This window comes from Canis aureus, chromosome X (assembly GCF_053574225.1).
Source record: "Canis aureus isolate CA01 chromosome X, VMU_Caureus_v.1.0, whole genome shotgun sequence".
Lineage (NCBI taxonomy): Eukaryota > Metazoa > Chordata > Mammalia > Carnivora > Canidae > Canis > Canis aureus.
In genome coordinates this window covers 120877790-120904439 of record NC_135649.1, presented here as the reverse complement: position 1 = coordinate 120904439, position 26650 = coordinate 120877790, and the positions used below count along the sequence as shown (strand labels likewise).

General features: G+C 40.3%; 1 protein-coding gene and 1 long non-coding RNA gene across 8 annotated transcripts in view; one reads left to right on the top strand and one right to left on the bottom strand.

The window, feature by feature from the left end:
* NLGN4X (neuroligin 4 X-linked) overlaps positions 1–26650 on the bottom strand; it is a 361845-nt gene that overhangs the window by 190293 nt on the left and 144902 nt on the right. The window lies entirely within an intron of this gene.
* Positions 24–26650, top strand: LOC144308490 (uncharacterized). Its single transcript, XR_013374961.1, has 3 exons — positions 24–102; positions 24468–24582; positions 26301–26650. It is a non-coding gene; the product is annotated as an uncharacterized LOC144308490 (long non-coding RNA).

Sequence of the window (26650 nt, the reverse complement as noted above, 5' to 3'; positions counted from 1 at the left end):
CAGAACTATTTACCTCATAATGTCTGGTGCAGAGCAAGTGGTCATGAAATATGTGTGGAAACGGACTGAATTGCCTAAATCAGCATGAATCAACACTTTGAAGTAAGTAAAGGCTGCTGGAAAAGTTATCAGATGACAATGACATGTGGTTGATGTCAAGTCAATAGACTTGGCTTGGGTTGGGAGTAAAACCCTGCAGAATCAGTCTCTCTGAGCTTTGTTTGTTTGTTTAATCTATTGAGCAAAGTGAAAATATGCCTTCATCACCTAGTTCATCAGCTGCTGTACAAAATGAGAGGATATCCGTGAACGCTACATAGAAGGCACTTTCTTTGGTTTTATGAAAAGCAAAGCCAGGATCTTCACTCACTCAAATCTTATCGTCTGGCATGGCTGAGTTAGAAAACACAGTATAATATATCGATGCAGATAAAGTTCAATGGGAGTTCAGTGGGAGGGAAATTTATCTCTACACAGGAGCAGTTGGCAAAGGCACCTTACAGAAGGAGCCACCCGTGATCAGTTTTCAAGGTGGGAATTAGACACTGGACAGGAGACAAGGGAATCCAAGTAGGGAAATACCAGCCATGCCGTACCAGTGGCAGTACTGTGTATGATTCGTTTATTCATCCACATACTCCACAAATATTTATTAAGCAGTTAAGTCGTACTAGGCATCAAAAGCACAGTACTGAAGAAAACAAGGCCCCACAATTTTTGAGTTTTATCTGGGGAACAATGGAAGACAGGAGTCACACATTCAGTACAACCAATACCCTCCTATTGAACCTTGTGCATCACCGTCATCGTGGATGCCATCTTTATACTTGACACACATTAGGCTGGTTGGATTTCAGAAACAAGGGCACTTGTGGGAGCCTGTGGGTGTAGGAAATTGTGTTTGAAAAGAATAGGAACATCCTACCAAAGATGAAAAAAGAAAGTGAGGATAACTGTACTTTCAGACTGTAAGCAGGGTGTCCCCACGTGCATCCTGTAAAATCCAATATTGTAAAATCCAATATCCAGGAATTGGAGAGATGATACATGGATGAATAAATAGGAAATATAGGTGATATAGATCAATAAACAGGAAATATAGATGATATAGAGAGGCAGAGACACTTGCTCGGGGGTGGTTGCACATGATAGATACATATGCAAATATGCACAATCATATATACACACACTATATATATGTACGTTTATGTAATCTTTTATGTGTGTATATAGTCTTGTTCAGTTAGTTAAAGACCTGGAACTCATTTGCTCATTTATATTTTATTTTATTTTATTTTTTTAATTTTTATTTATTTATGATAATCACAGAGAGAGAAAGAGAGAGAGAGAGAGAGAGAGAGAGAGAGGCAGAGACACAGGCAGAGGGAGAAGCAGGCTCCATGCACCGGGAGCCCGATGTGGGATTCGATCCTGGGTCTACAGGATCGCGCCCTGGGCCAAAGGCAGGTGCCAAACCGCTGCGCCACCTAGGGATCCCTCATTTATATTTTATAAGACTGTGTGCACATATAATTTACTGGTTATTTACATAAAAACTCAGTTCACATGTTGAGATTGAGAAGCTCTTCTTTTTAAAGATCTATTTATCTATTTTAGGAAGAGAGAGAGAGCAAGAGGGAGGGGCAGAGTCCCAAGCAGACTCTGCAATTGAGCATGGAGCCTGATGTAGGCCTGGATCCCATGACCCTGAGATCACAATCAAGAGGCAGAGGCCCACCAACCGTACCACCCAGTCGTCTTGTAGAAAAGCTACTTATTAGGGAGACAAGCCAAGATAGTTAATCAATTTGATAAGTACACTGATCATCAACTAATCACTAGTTAAAAGCATGCAACGATCCGACTTGCTGCATGAAGACGCTGCCCAGGGAAGCTGTGGGATTCCTGTTGTAGGGAATTATTAGGGTTTGAAAAGGCCAGAGTACTTCTGGAAAAGTATATAATGCTCACCTTCAGGGGGTATCCCAAGGCCTCTTTCTTTTGGACACTTCCTGATGCTACTAAACATATCTTTATAAAACAGACAGTAGATAGTCACTGAGTTGAATTTTAAGGTTCATTTCTTTTGGCGGCACACACGGAATATTTATCAACACAAGGGAAAGAAAACGAAACTACATGGTGACGCTCATGTGGTCGCCACTCTCCACCACATTGGATGATTTGCCCGCTGGGGTGCAGCTCCAATTGTTCTTTTTTTTTTTCCCCCTGGGGTGCAGCTCCAATTGTTCTTTCTCTCCAGTTCAGGAGAAAATCCAACTGAGGCTAATGGGTAGCCGAGACTCAATGGTTCCAAGAAAGGGTGAGAACAGTACAGTGCAGAAAAAGGTGATTAAATGGGATTCTGGACCACCTGGGATTCAGCAGGCAGCCAAACGTAAGGAGCCAAATGTCATCACGTACGACATCTGCCAAAATTCTCTTACGACGTACAGAGCCCTCCTAGACACCAAGGTATTGATGTAGAATGTCATCAGTACCATCAGCCCGATAGTCTACCATCATGACATGTGGCTTGCTCGGGCCACACTGTGACCGCAGGACACCTGCTAACTGATGCCTCACTACAGCTCAGCACCTGTGCGACGTGATTTCGAAACACAAGCACTTAATGATTCAGGATTTTATTTCACAACGTCGTCTAGGTGTATGATAAAACATTAATACTTTGTAGCTCGGCTCTACGCAGAAATACGTAATAGCTCTAAAGTGTAGGAACCATGAGGGTGTTTCTACCCAAACCATAATGTCGGTATGTTGTATTCATTCAAGAATTCTCTGCAGATCACCGGCAAAGAATAGTCGCGGAATCTATCTGTGTCAGGTGTGTGTGTCTGGGTACCCTATGACCGCGTGTGAGTGATGTCTTTGTGTGTGAGTGGAACAGGTGTATGAGCGGTGTGGGCGTGCATGCATCTGTGTGCTGGAGAGGTATGTGTGCATATATATACATACGGTCCCACTGTTTTTAAAATCTATTTAGTGTTTTCAGATACAGCATGGAGGCACATTTTAGATTCCACAAATGCTAATGTTTATCCTAAATTTCACCTCCTCCACAAACTCTTGTATAATTGCACATCTATTTTCTACTTAGTAACAACCAGCCTGAAGACTTCCTGGAATTGCAAGTACCTACAAATTTCTAGAAATACAGAAATGAAACCTTGTGTCTTTAGGTGAGAAGAAAGAACATATTGCACAGCTCTTAGGTTTCTGTATAATCTTCCCAAGTGAGGGCTTCAGACTGTATCATATATGGGGAAATATATTATTAACTACCGTCACAGGTGGATAGGATCTATATATGCGTGGATTTCTGTGTTAATCTGGGAGAGGAGGTTATATCTCAGTGTGTTCATCTGTTGCTTGTCTGTTTCCTCCTTCATCTTCTTCCTTTGGGTTGTATCCTGGAGGTCTTTCTCTCTCTATGTCTCTCAGCTGAAGGCTGATGGAGAAACGAACATGCAGAAGACCCTCAGATCTACAAACTTGGGGAACGCTTCTACAGGAAAAAGAGAAGACATAGTCCAAGGGAGAGAGGTGGTGGGCCATGGGGGAAGACCCAGAAGTCAAAGGGAAGACAAATGATGGCCAGCAGACCGAGGGCCAGCTATGCTAGACTATTCATGGCGGCTCCCTGTGTATTACCTGGGAGCTCTTGCTTTTTTTTTTTTAAGATTTTTTATTTATTCATGAGAGACACAGAGAGAGAAAGAGAGAGAGAGAGAGAGGCACAGACATGGGCAGAGGGAGAAGCAGGCTCCATGCAGGGAGCTCGATGCAGGACTCGATCCCGGGACTCCAGGATCACGCCCTGGGCCAAAGACAGACGCTTAACCGCTGAGCCACCCAGGTGCCCTCTGGCTCTTGATGCGAGGTTGACACCTGTGAGCCACCTGCATTGGGTGGAACACGTGTGTGTGTGGCGGGGGGACAGGATGGAGGCAGGACAAAAGAACCTCACATCCTGACCCACATGGAGTCAACCAGACCTAGCAGGTGGCTCCAACAGGAGTATGGATGGAATCACAACTGTTAGACATCTTTGCAGCATAAACCAGAATAATGCATATATCAGAGTAGTGATTTCATTAACAAAATCAAATGAATTTAGAGCACGTAATCAACAGTATTTTACAACAACCTACAAGCGTATATGCACTTTTTATATGAACGTAACTCACAGCATAGAATCGGTGTGTACATACAAATATGATTTAGGATATGGAATAAAATATTTAAATTGATGTGCTTTAATGAAGGCAAACGATGAGCAAAAAAATGGTGCCTTAAAAGATGTCTTGTGTTAAGACTTTAGATTAGCTTGTTTAAAATAGACTAATGGGTTTTATGTGAGCAAATAGAAGTGGGTTCATTACTTGTCAGGGCTTAGAAAGTGTCATCGAACCTGTTATATTAAATGAATTATTATTTTCCTAATGAATGTTAACTTGGAAATTATCACCTTGCTCTAACTGACACAGAATCCCAGAACCATGCCTTGGAAATCTATCTTCATAATTACTTGGGGAGTTTAAGTTGCAAATTGAACACATAAAACCAAGACTTACCCCTCACCTCATTTCTCTACAAAGAAATGCCATTATTTTGATGGGAGCTGCTTTTTTTTTTTTTTTTTTTTTTTTTGGCTTATATAATCTTCCATTAACATCACTCAAGTCTGTAAACATAAGGGAGGTCGTTACATTGCTTGGTCACTTTTGAAAATGACTAAATATGACTTATTACTGCAACTACGGTATGAATTCCAGGCCTGGTTGCTATTCTTTGCAATCCACTTGACCACTGACCACCACGACTCTTGATCCACCACTGATGACCTACAGCCCTTGCAGATGAATATACTCTGGGGAAACGAGGGAATTTAGAGTCTTTCGGTTTTTATGGATATTATGCATGCGACACCTCCAGAAGAACCTAGAACATCATCTCATATACATAATCCAATTCATTAATATTTCCACAGCAAAACATCTAAATGTCTACCCCGAAATGGAAAATAAAGACCATCCATTGCCATCTGTCAGGTCAGGTTTTGTGCCAAACGAGTTGTAAAAGCACTGTCACGATTTTGTTGTTGGATGGGGGTATTTTGTCGTTGGATTGGGATATTTGGTGGATAGTGAAGTCTGGATCTGCACTTCTCCCGATTTTACTTTTTCTTTTTTTAAATAGCTTTTTTTTTTTTTTTTAAGATTTTATTTATTTTAGAGACAGAGCAAACACAAGTAGAGGGAGGGTCAGAGGCAGAGGGACAAGCAGACTCCCTGCAGAGCAGGGAACCCAAAGTTGGGCCCAAGCCCAGGATCCTGAGATCATGACATGAGCCAAAGGCAGATGCTTCTCAGACGGAGCCATCCAGGTGCCCCTGCTGATGTTTATTAGCCAGTTTGAAGACAGCACCAAAAACAAGGACCCCAAAACATCCTATTTAGAAGCAAGAGCTTTAGGTTATGTTCATCGAAGTTGGTTACCACTTGGATGCTAGAAATCCATGCCCATTAGATGGGATCCACTATGACGAATCTGAATAGTTAATTAGACCGGACTAGCCTTTTCTAGTGATGCTAAAAATACACACAGTGCTCAGGAGCACTGGCATCCCAGCTTCACCACTTCCAATCCCTGAGTCCCTGAACTGAATCTGGAAGCGTTCTGATCGTTGACATCATCCGTCCAGTGGAAAAGACACACTTAGTAAATAAAGGACCCCAAACACAGTGGCGATCCATGGAAATGGTCCGAGTGAGTAACCCCAGCCTCACCGGGTTGTAAGCGTGTTGACCCTCATAGGTGGTCCAAGAACGGGAGCTGAGGTTATTGCTGGTCTGTTAGTAACACCATTACTGTCTGTCATGAAATTTTAGCAGCACCTGGACAACTAGATGTGGAATCAGGAGACCTATCCCGTGAGACCGTTTCCTCCTATGAAGAGCTCTGTTCACTGGTCCCGAAAGTCCTCAAAGTCATGAGGTCTGTGACTCACCACTCCTTCGGGAGGTGGTGACAAGAAGCAAGAACAGAATACGCATTTCCTGTCATGTAGAAGTTGGCCGGCTTTTCAGAAGATATTTGAAACCCGTAACCTTCACGAAAACAATTTCATTTCTCTCTCTCTCTCTTTTATACATATTTTTTTTTATTTGAGATTGAGCATGAGCAGGGTGAGGGGCAGAGGGAGAAGGAGAAGCAGACTCCTTGGTGAGCAGGGAATCTGATCTGGGGCTCGATCCCAGGACCCTGAGATCATGACCTAGCTGAAGTCAGATGCTTCACTGACTGAGCCACCCAGGCAGCCCTACCAATACCAATTTCATTTCTCTTTAAGTCAGGAATTAAAAGAGTTTGAATGGGAGGGGTTTGATCTAAGGCTGGGCTTGTCTAACTATGATTCCTGGTCATCCTAAAAAACAATCCTTCGAAGAAGGCTCTCTCGTTTCTGTCACGGGGTAGAGCAGACATGCAGGAAGTCTTGTGATCTGGATGCTGCCTACAACACAGAGCTGGGCTCCAGTGGCTAGGCTGAGGGTCGAGGGTCCAGAGCCCAGAGCCGCGGTATGGCTGGGATGACTAAACTAAGAACCGCCAATGCCTTCCCAGGAACCAATCGACATTCAACCTAGAAACAAAACTGAAGGACTCGCGAGAGCCACCGTGGTGCAGATAACCTGAATTTTGAAGGATGGATTTTTTTTTTAATCCTTTCCTTACTAACACAGAGGCAGTTTCGCTGATACAGACACAAGTAAACCATGAGCTCAAGATGCAGCCCAAAGCATCTTGAGGACATTGATACACTTGGACCCAATCAGCCACAGCCAGTAGAGCGCTGGTTTCAGAGCTCTTGATGGTTGGATACGATACGTCCCAGCCATGTGGCTTATTCTTCCCATCTGGTGGGGACCAGGGCTGCCCGGGCAACACCCAGCTTGGGCCAGGTGCAACGTGACCTCTCACCTGCTCTGGCACCTCATGGAGATTGGCCTACTGAAACCTCCTGAGCACTCCCCGAGGACCTTGGGGAGCTTATCTGTAGTAAGCTAAGAGGAGATGCAAGTGGATGAGTGACTGCTTCCTCCATCTTGTCCCTGGGAAGGTGGTCCTGGGACACACACCTGAAAGGTTTTCAAGCAGCCCCAATGGGCCAAGCACGAGGTACCCAATCAACCCAATGCTGAGTTACTCCTCAGTCCTCCTGAGCTTCACGCCCATGCCCTACATCCCTACTCTCGGCGTGTTCCCGGCAATAATGAAGTTGCTGTGCCAAATTTTGCATAATGTAATAAGAATGCACAAAGCAATGTATAATAAAACAGTAACACTGAACAAAACTTTTCTTGCATTCTCTGCTTTAAAGAGAATCTAGGTTAAGGGAATATTTTGTGAGTCAACATTTTTAGCTCATATCGTCAGCAAAATAAAGAATCAAAACAGACAGATTTCAAATGTGATGACCTTGTACCACGTCAAACACCTGAGTCTAATGTAAACCACTGGAGCCTTCTCACTGAAGTTTACTTCTTAGTAGAACTTAAGTTTGACTTTTTATGAAACTTGCATGATCCTGGGGGTTGTTTGTTCCTAAAGTGTTTATCACATATGTGTGCAAAATAGAAAAAACATAATGCCTGGTTGGAGAAATCAATTTGCAATACCATCAAAGGAACTGACTGCAGAATTTTGTCTGTGGGTTTTCATTGACTGGCCAATCTCTCCCTTCTCATCTTTCAGGTTTAGGTCAAAATTGTGCTACCTCTGGGAAGCCCTCCAGGCTGTCTCCAAGATCAGGAGAGATGTCACTGCTAGCTGCTCTAATCGTCTCTGTTCCCTTCTAGCAAGAACTCTTATGTATCACATTCAAAACTCTTTCAACCTTTAGAAATCCACTAACAACCAGCCCCATACTATGAGTGTGGGGCCTGTAAAATGACAGCAAGAATTGCATTAAATATGAGAGCAGGGGCACCTGGGTGGCTCCGTTGGTTAAGCATCCAACTCTTGATTTTGACTCAGGTCATGATCTCAAGGTGGTGGGATTGAGCCCCACCCCGGGCTCCACACTCAGTACAGGGTCTTCTTTTTTTGTTTTTTTGTTTTGTTTTTGTTCGTTTGGGTTTTTTTGTTTTGTTTTTTTTTTGTTTGTTTGTTTTTTTAGTACAGGGTATTCTTAAGACTCTCTCTCCTCTCTCACTGCCCCTTCCCCTGCTCACATGTGTGTCCACACACTCTCTCTCTTTCTAAACGTAAAGGAGAAAGAAAAAAGAAAAGAAAAGAAAAGAAAAGAAAAGAAAAGAGAGAGAAGAAAGAAATAGAAGAGAGAAGAAAGAAAAAGAAAGAAAGAAGAAAGAAGAAAGAAAGAAAGAAGAAAGAAAGAAAGAAAGAAAGAAAGAAAGAAAGAAAGAAAGAAAAAAGAAAGGAAGAAAGAAAGAAAGAAAGAAGAAAGAAAGAAAGAAAGAAAGAAAAAGAAAGAAAGAAAGAAAGAAAGAAAGAAAGAAAGAAAGAAAGAAAGAAAGAAAGAAAGAAAGAGACTAACCATGACATGACCTAACTATTATTATTATATTGGCACCTTTTATGCAGTTGACCCTTGAACAACACGGGTTTGAACTGTGCAGGTCCACTTATACATGTATTTTTTTTAATAAATAAAATACAACAGTATCTGTTGTATAAATGTATTTTCTCAACCTTTTTTGTCTCTAGCTTAGTTTACTGTAAGAATATGGTATGTAACACATGCAACCCACAAAATATGTGTTACTCTACTATTTATGGTATCGGCAAGTCTTCTGGTCAATGGAAGTCTACTAGTTAAGGTTTTGGGGAGTCAGAGTTATATTTGGATTTTTGACAATGCATGGGCTCAGTGCCCCTAATCTTCATGTAGTAAGAATGGTCAACTGCATTAGTTGATTAATCCTAAGGACCCAAAGAATGTATGAATTGAGTCATGGATTTATTCTTTGTAAATTTCCTGATCTCTAACTTTTTGGCCAATCAGATATAAACCCAGACTTTCAACAGTGGCAAACACGAGACACACATTGATCACGTCCGTTCTGGGTTTATTTTCTGAGCTGTCTGGGTAAAACAAAACAAAACAACAACAAAAACAAGAAGAATAAGCAAACAACAAAAAAAGCAGAATGTGCACACAACATAGCTGAATCTGCTGTACCATCTCTTTCAAAACTATTGCTTTATTTTGTGACTGCAAACTTTTTCCAGATCCATTGGCACCAGGTCTCCTAACTAGAGCAGTGATACCCCAAAGGGAGGGTTTCAAAAATAAGCCAACTAAGTGGGTCCAAATTTCAGCACCCCCGATGGGTAAATGTGTCCTGGAGCTGGGCCAGTCAAGCAGGAAAATAATACTCTCCTGATGCAGAAAAGGAAAACCATGGGGTTTTACTCCCTCAGATGCAGGGCTGGGCATGCACACTTTTTCTCTTTTCTGCCAACCCACATGGAAAGGTAAGGGTGCAGCCCCCAGCAAGACACTAAAACTAAAAGCCTTTAGGAATTAGGGTAATATCTCTATTAGCCAACAGATGTGTCCCGGGGATACATGGCACTTTCAGAAGCTTTGCTTGAAGGTGCAGAGCAAAGCTGGGGAGAAGGGGGTGGAAGGATGTAGTCTGCAGGTTTCTGGATTCCCAGGCACTGCAAGAGATTCCTTAGGGTTCTCCCTGGGATGTTCTAGTCCCTTTGCTATGGTAATCCCGACCCAAAAGACTTCCACCCATACACAGAGAAGCCTCACAAAGAAGGAATCCAGTGACCATCCCATTGCTAGAGAGCTGAGCCATCAGAGTCCTGGGCATCTGTGCATCCCCCACAACAGGCTCAGACCCTATAGGCAGGTACCCCCAGCAGGTTCGTTCTTCCCAATATACTTCTCTAATCATAGCAGTCCTTCATTCCTGGAATATATTTAATTGTAGAATGCTAAAGTAACAAAGGAACTGTGAGGAGCTTCATCTTCAAAGCCTTCGCTCTGCAAAGATAAAAACAGAAGTCCTGACCTTACTTGGAACAGCACACTGGGCAAAGTTTTGGGAGGAAAGATAGAAATGAATTGGACCTCGGAGGTACTCGTAGCATACCCCCAGGAGAAACAGCTTCTGAGTGCCTTTGGGAGCCCTGGTTCCCCAGTCTTTGATGGTCTCCTATTGGGTATACTCTTGACCAAACGGCCTTTGTTCAAGGAAATTAAAGACAATGGCTTGGATCCGAACCTTCACGTCCATTTCTGAGTCTGTGCAGAGGGAGGAACCAAGGTGTGAATCAGAAGGGGCAGGTGCACAGAAAACCAACACCCAGGGGCTGTGGCATTGGAAGTACATACTCTACCTGGCAAAGCAGAGCACATCACAAAAACCACAAGAGCCAAGAGGCCCTTTTTAAAGAGATCACAGTGCACATCCATGGCTATTCTTCGTCAACATTATTATAAGATTTATAAGGTATCGCTGATTTTGTAAATGCAATTTCATTTAAGGAAAGTAAAAATATGCAAAAGCTTTTATAGATGCATTCATGTCCAGACACCCCTGACCTAATGTGGACCATTAGGTCTTCTGTTCGTCATATGTTAAATATCATGCCCTGGGATGTTTGTTTAGACATCTAACCATAGCTGTGAAAGGAAAAAAATACTGTAAATATTTGTTTCAAAAAGCCAGAGGTACAAGATAGCCTTTAGTTTTTAGGAGAGTGATTTTAATTAACTAAGCAACCTAAGGTCTTATATAAATGACTAGATAATCCATAATCTTAAGTAAATGAATGAATTTTGTGGCAATCAAGATTAATTAGAAAATGCTTATGTCCTAAAATGTAACATACAACTGTTTGGCTGGCCTCTCTCCCAGATAAAATAACAGCATGCTTAATGCTCAAAAATAAAAAATGTTCAGTTCCAGGTTATTTCCTAAAACCTGTTGTAGGTGAATAACATAATATTGGATCAAAACCCAATACATAAAATAAATATCCAATCTATAGTGATAAAAGGAAATAATGAATAAATAAAGAAATTTAGGAAAAGAGGGATCCCTGGGTGGCTCAGCGGTTTAGCGCTTGCCTTCGGTCCAGGGTGTGATCCTGGAGACCTGGGATCAAGTCCCATGTCGGGCTTCCTGCATGGAGCCTGCTTCTCCCTCTGCCTGTGTCTCTGCTCTCTCTCTCTCAGTCTGTGCCTCTCATGAGTAAATAAATAAAATATTAAAAAAAAAAGAAATGGAGGAAAAAAGACAAATTTCTCATGAGGAATGAGTTCAAATAATTTATATAGATACTTTGCCTTCATGGAGGGAGAGGGCAAATCCCCATTCCTTAAGGGTGGGTTGCACGGTAGTGACTTCCTCCTGAAGAGCACAGATTAGAAAGGGGGCAAAGCCACTTTGTAGTGGAGAATGTGATGAACATGACCTCCCCTAGGTAACCAAGGTCAAAGTCATCAGAGATAAGTCACACTGATGACAGCACGACTCTCCCCTCCCCTGCCATGATGTAATGAGAAGGGCACTCCAGTCTGCGGACTAACTCCCCAGAAGCCATAATCCCAACCTAATCATGAGAAAAACATCACGCAAATTCAAACTGAAGGAGCAGTCCTCCTCAAAACTGTGAAGGTCACAAAAAATAAGGAAAGAATAAGATACTGTCAGACTCAAGAGGAGTCTAAGGAGATACAGAGACCAAATGTGACGTGGGATCCTAGAACAGAACACAGTAGATAAAAATTGAGAGAATCTGATAACGTGTGGTCTTTAGTCAATAGTAATGCATAAATATTGGTTCGCTGTATCAAATATGTAATAGTAATATATATGATATTAATAATAGGGGCATTGGGGGTGGGGTATATGGAAACTCTATACTATTTTCCAAAATTTTACATGACTCTAAAAATTTAAAGATTTTATTTAACCATTCATGAGAGACAGAGAGAGAGAGAGAAAGAGGCAGAGACACAGGCAGAGGGAGAAGCAGGCTCCATGCATGGAGCCTGACATGGGATTCGATCCCGGGTCTCCAGGATCAGGCCCTTGGGCTGAAGGTAGTGCTAAACTGCTGAGCCACCAGGGCTGCCCCAAATATTTTATTTTTAAGCAATCTCTATACCCAAAGTGGGGCTTGAAGTCACAACCCTGAGATCAACAGTCACATGCTCCACTGACTGAGCCAGCCCGGTGCCCCATATCAATGTATTTATAAAAGAAATTAATTGGTAGTTCAAGGTTTTAAACTTACTAAGAAAAAAAAAACTCTAATAATAATAATAATAAAAAAGATATAAGACTGTACAACTTTGCAATAAATCCCAATCCTTTAACCATAAAAATGGCCTAGCTTTAGAGCATGTAGCATCGTCAAGGTCCTTTGGAATGTCCCGACTCAGACTGAATCGTAGGGACTAAGTCAGGTTGGGATATGCTTCTTTCCCAAAAATATAGGACATGATTAAACAGATGCACTTGACGACTCCATCCATATCTGAGTTATTTTAGATTTCTATAAAATAAGAGCCGCTTCTGTTGAACCAACGGATCCTAAAGTTTTTCTCTATTTTCATATTCCCTGACTTCCTTCTACCGTATTAGATACTCATAGATTTATGGCCTCAGAGACTTTAAATGGTTTCTTTGGCAAGAAGCGTGTAGGAAGGAATAATCTGAGCAGGATATTAGTCACTTTTAATACCTATTGAATATATTTTACTTACAGAATGTACGGAGACAAATTCCAATGCTCAGCTCTTGTTTATACTGAGATAAAAGCCATAACTGTTTCGAGACATTCCCACAGGAGACATTCCCATTACGAGGTATGGTTCCCCCTTAAGCCGCACCCTCACATTTTCCCTGACGGTTAGCAATCAGTACGAACATGTAAAGCTCCACTTTAATGGAAAGCTCTTAACAAGAAGCAGTCTTTGTAAAAGTCTCTTTCCATCAAAGTGGCAAACGCACATGCACACACACACACAGACACACACCCAACTTTCTACAACTTGAATGATTAAAGTTTAATTGTCTCTTCATGATTTACTTCCCCCTTTGTTATTATCGTAATCAGTCAGGTAAACTAAACAGCAAATTATTGCATCTTTTCCTTAATCACTACAATTATTAAAATAAAGGTATTGCACACGGTCGTTCACGGTGACTGCGGTGGACGACTTATCAATTATTCTATCCTTGGGGAAGTTTAATAAACGTTCTTGCCAGCCTCCTGAATTTCTGCTTCTCAGAGAGCATTGCTGTCATCCAACAAACCATGGAATCCTGCTGATAAACTGCTTCTCAGCACTTTATCTTTTTTATTAAATCTAGAAAAACAATCCCTAATGGAAATAAACACCAGTCATCATGTCTCCGATTGTTGCTGCCTATAACTCATTTTTAAAAATCAACCCATTTTTCAAAGTGGCTCTTCATCTCTAAGTGGTTTCTGGAAACAAGAAAAGATATTAGGAATGATGCCTCTGTTATGAAAGAGGTGTGTTCTTTTATGAGCGAGGGGCAGAGAGGATCGATTAATAATTCAGCATCAACTCTTCCAGGACATCGTGATTACTAGGAGGGGAAGAAGGGTTGGTTGCAAAACAGATAAATTTTACATAATCACAGCCGTACAGGCAAAAACAGTCATGCTGTATCTTGAAAATATAGAGGATCTCGTGCATCCTTCTGATAAAAAACCTGAAAAGGAAATTCATGTACAATATATGTATTTTTCTGACTGAGATTATGGAATACCTGTGCTATTATACATGAAGCTGGACAAAAATATGACTCTGCCTCAGGGGCTTCAAGTCCCCCCGGGGAGAGAGGCGAGTCCACCCCAAACCCAGCATTCCACTGATTCAGGAGAAATTGGAACAGTGGAAACTGGGAAGAAACACTCCAGAAACAGGGATGTGCAGTGACAAAACAAACCAGATGAACAGATGGTCCCTACAGTAAGACAAATCTTTTTGGAAGTAGGGAGGTGAAGAGGCCAAGGTGAGTATTTTGGAATTCTCCAGAATGCCTGCAAGCGACACTCAAACTTGCCTTTGGAACAGGCATCCTCAAGACACACCACCTGTTTCAAATGTCCGGTGACTTCTTGTGGGCTGTTGGGATGGGGGAGAGGGTCTTCAAAGAGGATGGTCCCACCCTCCCCACAGCTTTACCATGCACATCTCCGCTCTTTGCACAAGGACCAAGGTGTGAAAAGGACGAAATGCATGGGGTTTCGTGAGGGTAATTTTTACTAAAGAAACAAAGAAGGTAATGAACACTCTAAAAGAGCAGACATTGGATTCACACATGGTTCTCAGTCAACAACTATTTACTGAGCCTTACGAAAAAGGGCCATGAAGTTGGTCAGTTCCTGGGGAAATGAGCATTACCATTAGGATATTTCACTCCTGTGTGTGAGTGTTTAATTATTAATACAGTGTCTTCATGACACATGTATTCCTCGATGCCACGTGGCAGATATCTTTTGGTTTTGGGTTCCCATAAGAAAGCTACGGACTTTTCTTTGTCATCTTGTGAGGGCATTTCTTGGAAACACGTTTGCCCCAACATTACAATGACGCAGCCAGAACCCAAAGTGACCCAATAAAAATGTATGTCTTAGATTGTCACTCCTCTGCTCAAAACTCAGTTGTGGCTTCTCATCCCCATCTTTGAGAAGCTGAAGTCCCTTCAATGGCCTACCCATCTTGTAGGGTCCGACACCTAGGCCCTCTCCATTCTCATCTCCACTCTGCTTCTTTCTGCAGTCCAGCCACACTGGTTACTTTGATATCACCTGAACACATCGAGGTCTATACCACCTCAGGGTCTTTGCACAGCTGTTTCCGACTTCTAGAAAACTCTTCCCTTCAGACCTGGCCTTCAATGTCCTCTGCCCCTAACAATTGCACCAACTCATTCCTATTATTCCCTATCTACTTTAATCTGCATTATTTTCTTCCACAGCATGGATCACTGCTCCAAACACTACATATTAATTTCTTTATTCACTTCAAGTCCATAAGGAAAGGGATGGTACCTACTGGGGTCTATTTATTACCTGGAAAAGTACCTGTCCATAGGACGTTCTCAAATATGTGTGAACGAATGACTGCATGCCTATCACTAAAAACAAAGCAACTCACAGATACAAGATTTTAGGATGATAAGAATCTTTATCATATTTGCTATCTACTTGGATAACTATACATATACTTTGTTTTGTTGATGAAAATGTCAACAGAAATGTTTTCTAAGTACTCCGTGAGATAATCCAGCAGATATGAAAAGTGTTGAGCCAATACTTGGCATTGGATTATTGATTTTAAAAAATGCTAAAACAACCTCAAGATCAAAAGCATAAATTCAGAGCTTTCAGGGAAAATGTAAGAGTCAGGTAAGAATATAGGAGAAAAAAAGCATTCAGCCCGAGTGTTGGGGCCACATTAGGGAGTGGTGGGGAGGGTGGCGACATAGCAGAGTGAATGGCATGTCTAAAAGGAAGAGCCACTCCTCATCCCTAGTCCACTACCGGCCCAGTGTTGCCCAAGCTTACATATTTGTAAGCAATGTTGTAAATGTGGAATCTCTGTAAAAATTTCCAGCTTCTAAATATAACCAGAAATTTTAATTTTTTCGACATTTTCAGGGACTGGCAAATCATGAAGATATGACTTCTCTACTATACTAGTTGAGTGTCGTCATATTTATATTGCCATTGGCAGGGCCATCATATTTATTATGATGATATTAACACTCCAAAAATAGCCCCCCAGTGGAGATTAGAGCAATTGATTAACCCCTGGGGGAAAAAATATGCATCATATCTTACCACTGATTTGGAAAGTAGCCACATGATCTTTGCTACATAGAATAGAGGCAAGAATCAAGAGGTAGAGTAAGTAACAAGCATCTCTGAGCAGGACATATTAAGGCCAGTCCCCAAGATGATGGACATCTTGAATGCAAACATTGTTTGTGTTATCACCTTATGCCCACACCTAGATCATGTCTGGCACTTATTTGGAGCAAAAACAAAACAAAAACAAAAACAAAAACAAAATGGGAAGAAGTCACTGAATGAAAGAAAGAACAGTCAGTACTGGGAGTGGATGAGTTCCCTGATAGTTCACTCTAATCAGTTTAAGGGTCATTACGGATAACAACATTAGTTAGTGTTCACATTAACTAAGATTTCTCATGAGTGGGGCTCTATGCTTAGAATTTACATCAATTATCTCACAAATCTTTGCAACAGCCCCTGTGAGGTAGGTGCTATTATTAGGCCCTCTTTACCCATCAGAGGCAACTGAGATTTTGACAAGGTAAGTACCCAGTCGAATGCCAGAACTTGAAACGGCCAGAGACCATATTCAAACTTTAGGTCCCTGGGCACATTGTCCCAGCAGAGAGGACCATACGCGTTTCTCTGTTATGTTTCAAGCAGGACTCTAGCGAGCTTCTCCATCAGATTTTAGAGCACAGATCAGATCACATGATGAAGAGCAAACAGGGGTAAGTACTTTAATGCACGTTGGCCAGCAAAGGGGAAGAGAGAAAAATTATCCAAAGCAAAAATGAGTATGAAAAAAAATACGTTAGTTTGTTTCAATTTAAGACAAGCCCAAGAAAGTGTTGAGAACATAGCAGGCCTTGAAGACATCTCCTACAGTAAATAATGTCTGTGGTAACCAGTGTTAGTCAACGATTCAAGGTCCCATATCCTTCGGTACATCTGTCTTCAAGAAGCCTGGGTATGTTTTTTAATGATTTAAAAGGAGCTCTATGCAAAATGTTTTCATTACAGGGAAAATCCTGCTTGAGGGTGAAGACCTCTACAGAAATCTAACTGAAATAAAAAGGCTATCATCTCAAGGGTTTCAGGTGGGAGAGATGTTACTGTCTATCAAAGCCTAAGTGGGAACATACAATAATCTGAAATATTCAAACTTTTTTTTTTGTTGTTGTGATTTCCACAGGACCGCAATCCAGTGTGTTATTTAGTCTTGATAAAAAGAGCTTCCCAAGTTCAATTCGGGCCTTGGAGATTGTCCTCATGTTGTTAAATGAAGGAGATGTGGGAACCTAGGCGAAGCCAGCTACAGAAATACAGCGCGGCGGAACACAGACACGTCGGGTTCTAATGCAATGAAAACCGTTGGCAATTGAAGAGCCCCAGACGGTTGTAGGTTTGTTGGCCCACACGTTAACAATAACAGATGGAGATGCAGCAAGATGTTGTGAGAGAATATTCTTGGAGCCAGAAAGTAACTCTTCTAGAGTTCTTTCTCTTTTTTTATGACATCTGGAAACTGCTTCCTTTTATTTACAGAAATCATGATCCTCCAAAACCACTGTAGTCGCAGCATTTTCCACTTCATTTTCTGAACAAGCCACCTAAATTTCTTTCTCTATTTCTTTGATCAAAGTATTTACCTTTTTCCTAAATCACTACAAAAATGGAGAGATGCCGGGAGAGGTAAATAGCAGAGCTGGGCTCGTTTGTGGGATGAAGTAGGGGGAAGGATCCTGACAACCCAGGAGCCTCTAACAGGTGAGTAAGAGCTTCCCAGCCCTGTATGCTTCATCCCCGCCTCGCTGTGAGGGTGGATTGCTGGCTTTTCCTACCATCGTGATACCGAATCAAGAAATTCAGGGAGCAGACTCAGCAGAGCCAAAGGTCCTGAGGTTTCCGGTTACCCACTCGAGTGGGGATGTGATAGCAATGAAACTATCCAGAAGGGCAAAACACATTTGCCTCCCATCCTCATGCCCCACAGGCATTAGGCTGAGTATTCACAACTGAACTTTGCAGAGTCTCAGATAAGAGCCTGCCTGAGGATGGGAGGGATGGAAAGGGAGGAAAGAATACAAAGTTCCTGGTTCAAGAACTCAGACTGGAATTGCAGAGTCATCTCTGAAAGGACCCCATTCTTCCTCCAAACTACCCGGAGGTATTAGATGGAGAGCAAGGCTTTTGCTTAGCCTTTGAACATGAGTTACCTACCACCCTTTCCACTGATGATTAACTCATAACAAATACTTAGAAGGCAGCAGAAGAGGAGAAGCACTAAAAACAAATAGAATAATCTATTTATTAGAAGGACGAGAAAAAAAAATAGAAGGACCAATGATCCACACCAACAAACATCAGGGATTCAGTAGAAGTGTATCAACTATCCCACACTGGGAGAAAATAAGCAGCAAGAACAACTATGAAGGGAGGTCGAGAGATACACGGGGGGAGGAAAAATAAAATTGTTGCAGGTAAGAGCCCCAAGAATGAGCTGAATGGGAAGAATGCAGCCAAGGAATGCACAGGTGCACTCAAAGAGAGGCATCTTCCCAAAAGTAGAGCGACACAGGGAGGAAAAATCCCCTACGTGCTAAAAGGAGGAAGACATAAATCTGAATGTCATCCTTCATCTGACAGGAACACTCATTTAAATCAGCAACAAGGATTAATGGCTAGAAATAATGGTGAGAAGTACCAAGCAGCAAAGCCCATGCAAGACTTATGACAGAAAAGGACTCACAAATTAAACAAGCCTATTTCTAAAAACAAACAAAAATAACCTCTGGTCCAATAAGCATGATTTTTTAAAAGTATTTTATTTATTTTTTCATGAGAGACACAGAGAGAGAGAGACAGGGAGGATAGCAGGCTCCATGCAGGGAGCCCGACGTGGGACTCGATGCCGGGTCTCCATGATCACGCCCTGGGCTGAAGGCGGTGCTAACCCGCTGAGCCACCCAGGCTGCCCAAGCATGATTTTTAAGGACAGTAAATACATACAGAATGTCTTCCAGGGAGAAAAAAAAAGCAGAGAATGTTCAAAGAAAGGAAGGACAATGTGGCTGATACAGGCTTTTTTGCACCAAAACGGGATGGAAAAAGCAACACAGGATACAAATGGCATGTTACTCTCAACAAGGTGAAGGGAGAGGAAGAAGCCTAGAGTTTTATAACCTAGAAAAGTTATCTCTTGAATGAAAAAGAAAATCTTGGGACACCTGGGTGGCTCAATGGTTGAGCATCTGCCTTGGGCTCAGGGCGTGATCCCAGGGTCCTGAGATTGAGTCCCACATGTGGCTCCCCACAAGGAGCCTGCTTCTCCCTCTGCCTGTGTCTTTGCTTCTCTCTGTCTCTCATGAATAAATTAATAGAAATTCTTAAAAAAAAAAAAACTTACAGAATATGCCACATTAAACCCTCTCAGAGAAAATCTTGAAAAATTTATTTCTGCAAAGAGAGAACCAAATCTGCAACAAAGCAAGAGAGTCCAGCTAAGCAGAAAGCATTAATAATCTCAGAAGGCAGTAATCTAAAAAGAAATCCTCACTATATTGGACACCAGAAAGTAATATTACACTGTATTTTAACTAACTGGAATTTAAATAAAGAATTTTTACAAGGTAAAAAAAAAAAAAAAAGACATCCAGAAATAATCTCGAGCCAAATTTCCCTTAGAATCAGGCATGGTGGTAGTTGGGAGATAAGAGTGGGCTTCTTCTACATTTTGTTTTGAAGAAAACAGCAGATACTCAAAACGTTGACAGGCAATAAGAATAGATATGGGTCTTATACGAAAATATAATTGTAGGATATCACTTTTTTTTAAAAGATTTTACCTATTTATTCATGAGAGACACAGAGAGAGAGGCAGAGACACAGGCACAGGGAGAAGCAGGCTCCATGCAGGGAGCCGGATGCGGAACTCGATCCCAGGTCTCTAGGATCACGCCCTGGGCTGAAGGCGGCGCTAAACCACTGAGCCACCCGGGCTGCCCAGGATATCACTTTCAAACAAGTAAAGGAACACTTGATGAATCGTACATATAAGAAGAAAAACCACAGCACAGAAGACAGACTAATATAACCACAACATTAGCAATAGAAACTTAAAAGCCATGCAACAGAAGCTAGGAAAACCAAAGAAAACAAATGAAAACCAAGCATGATAAACAGAAAACCCAAAATAGAATGATGAGAATTATAAGCTGTTTAATAACAGCAGTTTGAAATTCAGAAGCGAGATACACTGATAAAATAGGATTACAAATAGCTTTATCAATATACAGATAAACTTAACATGGATATATTTCAACACAAGAGGCCTCCTCAACTTGAAAATGAAGAAATCAAAAAAGACAAAACATAAGCTCAATATGATTGAAAAATATCCGGGGTGCAAATTTACTATTGGACAAAAATATCATAAAAGTCACAATTGGCCATTAAATATTGGAAGAGGAACGGAAGTTAAGAAGATATCACCAAGACGTTTTTGAAAGTACCCAATAAAACCTCGAAGCATGTAAAAGGTAAATACTATGAGTAAAATAAAGGAATGTTAAGAATAAAAATAAAATAAAATATTTTATTAAAAATGTGGTGAGAGATTAAAATGAGACCTTCTTGAAATTGATTGAGGTAGGAGATGAAAGACTAATGGAAGATATAGAATGTTTGAGTAACCCTGTTGAGCGTTATCTGATACACTCACATGGGAATGTATGTCCTAAAATGTGTGCACAGGCACACACATCCATCTGTAATCACATGTCCGCAGGTATATGTGTATGTGCTTGTGTGTGTAGCTTTCGAGCACACGTAGAATATTTCCAAAAAGTGCCATTCATAGATGGTGCTCTAAAGAAGCCATACCAGGCAGCAACATATTCTTTGAACCTAATCAAATCAAATAAAAATTGATAAAAACACCCCATAAAAGTGTTAGAACACTAAATATGTGTATGTGTACCTTGAAGTCAAAGTAAAAATACAAAATACATGGAATCCAACGATAATTTAGGTGTCACACGTGAAAATACGTCTGACAGGTCTAAAGAAGTGCTTACAGGCATAATTAAAACTTCAAATACATTTACAAGATAATAAGAAAGATTGCAAATAAATGAGCCATGGAGGCAAATCAAAGCTGGAGTAAAAGAAACAGAATAAATCCAACTCAATCAAAAAAATATGTATATAATAAAGAGTCGAAATCTGTGAAAAGGGAATGAAAATATAGTCAAGCAAGCTAATTATCAAAATGAAAGCTAGTTTACTAAAAGCTTATTAATAAAAACAAACTTCTGACAACATTGACCAAGCAAAATCGAGAAACAACAAACACTAATGTTGAAAAGTGAAGGAGATCACTTTAAATAATTCCAAACAGAATAAAAATATTAAAACTATTTTAATGATATAAGCACTGATGTTAACAAATACATTTAAATGAATAAATATTTGAGAAAAGGTGAAGAAACTAGAACCCAGATTTAAATAAATTAACTAAAGACCATTAAAACTCAGTAACAAAAAAATAAAAAATAAAAAAATAAAAAATAAATAAAACTCAGTAATAATAATAAATTCCCCCACATAAAAACAACTCAACAGCCAAGATTATTTTCAAGCACTTTCTCGTGATTCAGTTGTTACTGAAATTTTGTTCAGAAAATATAAAATGAAAATAAGCAGCAAAATATCTTTGTAAGGTTAATTTAACTATAAGGACTGTACAAGATCAGAAGATCAAATCAGGAAACCCAGTCAAACTTAAATAAAAATTATAAATCAATTTCACTTATGAATGAAGATGCAGACATCCTAAGTGAATTAATACAGCAAATAGAATAGAGTACTGATAGGTTTTTGAAAGTTCACTGTATGATCAAGACGGGGCGGTTTCCAAACACCCTAACAGAAAAAAATCTATGTTATTAAACCAAGTAAATAAAAAAAAAAGTAAGAAAAAAATCCTGTGACCAACCATAAAGATGTTAGAAATAATTATGACAACACTCAATGCTTATTTATGATTTAAAAAAAAAAGTTTAAGTTAGTAGAAAACTAGACTTTGAAGGTAATTTCTTTTACCTGATAGTGGCCATTTCCCAAAACATCTAGCACCAATATAACATTTATTTAATAAGTTTTGGGCTCTGTTCCTATAAAATCATGAACAGGGATGTCAGTTTGCCCCAACGCAGTTCAATACAGCACTGGATGTCCTGAATCAATGCAATGACAACTGGAGTAAAGGCAATAAAGGGTATTAATATTCAAAGGGGACGAGAGAATATGGTCATTATTTGCAGAGAGTATGATCACTTTTATGGAATCCATGTAATTTGATAGATAAAGTACTAGACATAACAGATAATCCAAAAAAAGATGTCTGAATATCTAATCAAGACCTTCTTTTATAGCAGAAGTAGGAAACGACATAAAAAAATAATTAGCAAGAAGAACGAGGAGAAGAGGAAGAAGGAGAAGAAATTAACTCATTAGCTGAACAAAGCTAAAATTAGGTCTCAATAAGTGGTCAAACTATGCCAGATCATGGGTAAGACAACATGAGTTTGGAATGATATCTCTTCTTCCTAAAGTCACTTTTTTTTAATGGATTTTATTTATCTATTCATGAGAGACCCAGAGAGAGAGGCAGAGACACAGGCAGAGGGAGAAGCAGGCTCCATGCAGGGAGCCCGACATGGGACTCGATCCCGGGTCTCTAGGATCACGCCCTGGACCGAAGACGGCGCTAAACCGCTGAGCCACCCGGGCTGCCCTAAAGTCACCTTTCAATTCAATACACGTCCCAACAAAGATAGCAGAATTTTGCAGAATTTGGCATGTTGATTCTAAATTGTGCATTAAAGAATAGACACCCCCCCCCCCCACATACAGACACAAAGAGAACGCTGAAGAAGAGACGCATAGGGGCATTTCGTTCTACCAGGCAAGTCACACTTTGCCTCCTGCAGGAGCGGCCTGGTGAATGAACAGGAACAAATATACACCGCGTAGATTGCCCGCTGCATATGTGGTGGAGGTCAGAAGTTCGTCCTGGGTTATATTTTGGAAGACCCCTTCGAGACGTACTGTCTCTCTCAGACCCACAGTGGTCTCTGCCATGAACCCGTAGGGACTCGCTCTTGCCTCTGGCTTCCCCTGGGGGAAACCAAGGGACATCATGGTAGACAATCTGGAGGCTGACTCAGTTCTCTCTGGAACAGCTCTGTACCTACAGCCTCCAGCTACCTCCCCAGCAGGGACGATCAGAACAACCCAAATGGGCATCTGTAAGTCCGCCTAAGGGCTCCCTCCTATGACCACTCCAGGGTTACGCATTACCCCATATCCTGCCCCATCTATGAATATCTTCCTTTTTGTGTGTCCTCTGTCCCTATCAGGACCTCGCCTGACACCAAACCAGTGGAAAAGGAGACAATGTTTACATTACGTGGGTTGTCTATTTGGAGAAACACTGCATCCCTGTCTCACACCATATATGACGAATTTACTCTGCGTGGATTAACAATGTATGCACGAACTCTAACACTCGTACAAAAATCTCTAGGAGAACATTTTTTGTGATACAAGGGTAGAGGTCAGGATTTCTTGAATGGGTCCTACTTAGAAAAAGACATAAGGAAGGAAAGAAAAAACTGTTGGGGGATCTCTGCTAAATCAAAACTATTGATTTTTGTTTCAACCAAGTGGATAGGACACAGGCGAGAGGAGAGATTTGCGACGCGTACACCAACACTGGTTGACTACTGAAAGCAGAGGATGCTCACAGCCGCAGATGCAGGGTTAAAACAGAACCAGGATGTGGGGCCCTCAGGGCTGGTGTAGCCCAGAGGACTCAGAGCTGCCTGGAAGTTTCCTCCTGTCCCCCACAGCATTTCTGTTCACACCACCGTAAATATTCTCAACACACGACATGCCAACCTGTCATCGTCTTCCATTCTTGTCGTTATATGAAATAAAACCGACAAACCTGGGAGGAATTATACAGGGGAACACAAACGAGAAAGGGTGCAAGGCCCAAACAGAAAAAAAATGTGATTAAGTTGTTTTTAATATACTACTACACACTGTGAGTATCTCCCCATATCACTAAATATCCTATAATGCAATTTTAATGGCTGGTATTCCATGCTTCTATTGTATCTCTAATTATGCAACAATTTCTAGACTGTCAAAAATTGCTGCAGCCTTCCCCCCCCTTTTTTTTTTTTTATTGGCTATCGTGAGCACTCGACAATGAAAATCCCTGTACGCTCATCCTTCTACACATGTGCAATTATTCTTGAGGATAAAACTCCTCGAAGTGCAATGTATTTCAGGTATTTTGCTACCTATTTATGCGTTGTCTTCCAAAAAAAAAAAAATAGGACTATTTGCAAACACTCCGGCATTGGATGAGTGGGCATATCCCACAGCTAAAATCCACAGCTAATGGGGTTTTTAATAATTGTGGTGTCATGAGATGTTAGAGGGAATGATTCTGCAGAGTACAACAGCCACAGAGAAAACGGAAGGACTCCTTCCAAAGAGAAAAAGAAACCGCTGGCCTCATATTTATTCCAGTGGTTTCCATTTAACAGGTACCTGTGGTCAGCTCTACTTCTCACATCCCAGGCATTAGCAGCTTGGAAGACTCACGGGAACCAACGCAACGTTTGCCGGTCCGTAGAATACTACTTCCAATGGATTTAAGAGGTGAGCATGCCATCTATTGAAACAGGAAAGGATGGAGGAGGCCAATGCAAGGGACAGATGACAGTCCACCCCACACACAGGAGTCACCGCCAGAGGCCTGGGGGCCGAGAAGGCATTTTGGAAACAAGCTTGGTTAAGCCCATTCGCTGATGCTTGATTTTTGCCTGCACACGTTCACTGGCTAGATCGGCAACAAGGAGCCCCGAACTAAGGCCTTTGCTTTATCCCTATTATTTGCAACACGTGCCTCTTTCTTTTATTTCTTTTATTTTTTTTATTTATTTTATTTATTTTTTGCCTCTTTCTTTTAAAAGGCAATAAATAGCAGGTGTTAGAGTCTCACATCCGTGACGCAAAGGAAGCTCTGCTGACTTCCCGGGGCCTCAAACAGGTGGTACGTGAGCAAGTGTCAAGTCTATGATGAGCACCTGTTGGCAAATACGTGTTAATCTTCCAAAATCCAATGAAAGAGTCTTTCAAAGAAAAAGAACACACAGAGCAGATACAAAGCAAAATCACGTACGAACACACAAGCAGGGTTTTTTGTACTGAAATGTTACCCCAAAAACCCTATTTGCTAAGGAATCCATGGTTTTCAATTCTATGCCAATGGTGAAGGAAGTTGCTGAATCTTTAAAATACTCCCCATGCCCCATTTCTTTCTAAAAATGTCGATCTTAACTGGATTTTCCCTCAGTTCCTCCTATAATAGCATTATGTGTTTTACCATATTGAAATTCCACATGAAACCTGAAATGGAAAGAAGTCCCCAATGCGAATATTATATTTTCTTGCTGCTGTTTAAAAAAAAAAAAAAAAAAAAGGTATCCCATAAGACCGAGAGATTGCCTAAAGCAAACACGCTTTTGACACCACGCGTTCTTTTCATTTTTAAGATTTTTCTGTTTTCACTTTTTCCCATTAAACTCTGCTGCTGGTAGCATTAATTCTGTTGCATGCGCCCCTAATAAATCACTGCAGCTCTGTTTTCCTGCTCCTCTGTAAATCTGGCAACAATGATGTTAATTGTGCATGAAAAATATATTAAAACTGTAAATCATTTCTATTTTCGAGGAGGATTGGGAGAAACAAATCTAAAGTAACAAATCAAACGCTCTTTCTTTTGTCCGGATTTGGCCAGAGGCCATTATATTAAAAGCATAAAATTACAGCCCGTTTTCATCAATTAGGTCTTATTCTTCAGTTCTTGAATCTAATCAAGAACATTAAAATGTATCACAAATCCCATGTTAATGACCAATGATTAATTTCATTAATCGTGTTAGAAGTTTCACTTTTGGTAGCGCATTCTACAGAGGACTCCTGTATGGAGACCTTTTTGTACCCATTATATATAATATATATATTAATTGTTTAATTATATATTATATATAAATGTATATATAAACATGTAAAAAATATATATTAATCATATTATATATTATATTAATTAAAGTATATTATGAATATATTATATATAAATATATTTATACATTTTATCTATTATATATAAATATAAATAATATATATAAAATATATATTAATTATATATTATATTAAATTATATTATAAATATATTATATATAAATATATATTATATAAATATAAATAATATATAAAATATATATTAATTATATTATATATTATTTTAATTAAATTATATTATAAATATATTATATATATAAATATAAATAATATATTATATTATTATCTTATAGATGTACTGACAGCGTAGACGAAGACGCTCATAAGGAACTGTCTCTCCTTTCCTAATGGCAATCGCTAAATTCTGCTTTCTATTCCATGCAATACTCAATAGAATACTTTTCCTATGAAGGATGAAAGATTGTACCTGTGGGTACTCCCTCGTGGTCTTGCTAGACTGCTCAACACTGATAAAAATTTTTTACCACCTTACCTAGGAAGCAGAACCAATCACTCCGTGTATTTACCAACAGGCTTTTTTATACAAAAAACAAAAATAAAAAGTCACTGAGACAAAAGTCTTCTATTTTCCCTATAAGTGCTGCTTTATCCGAAAAGATGGCTCATTTCCTGCTAAACTAGC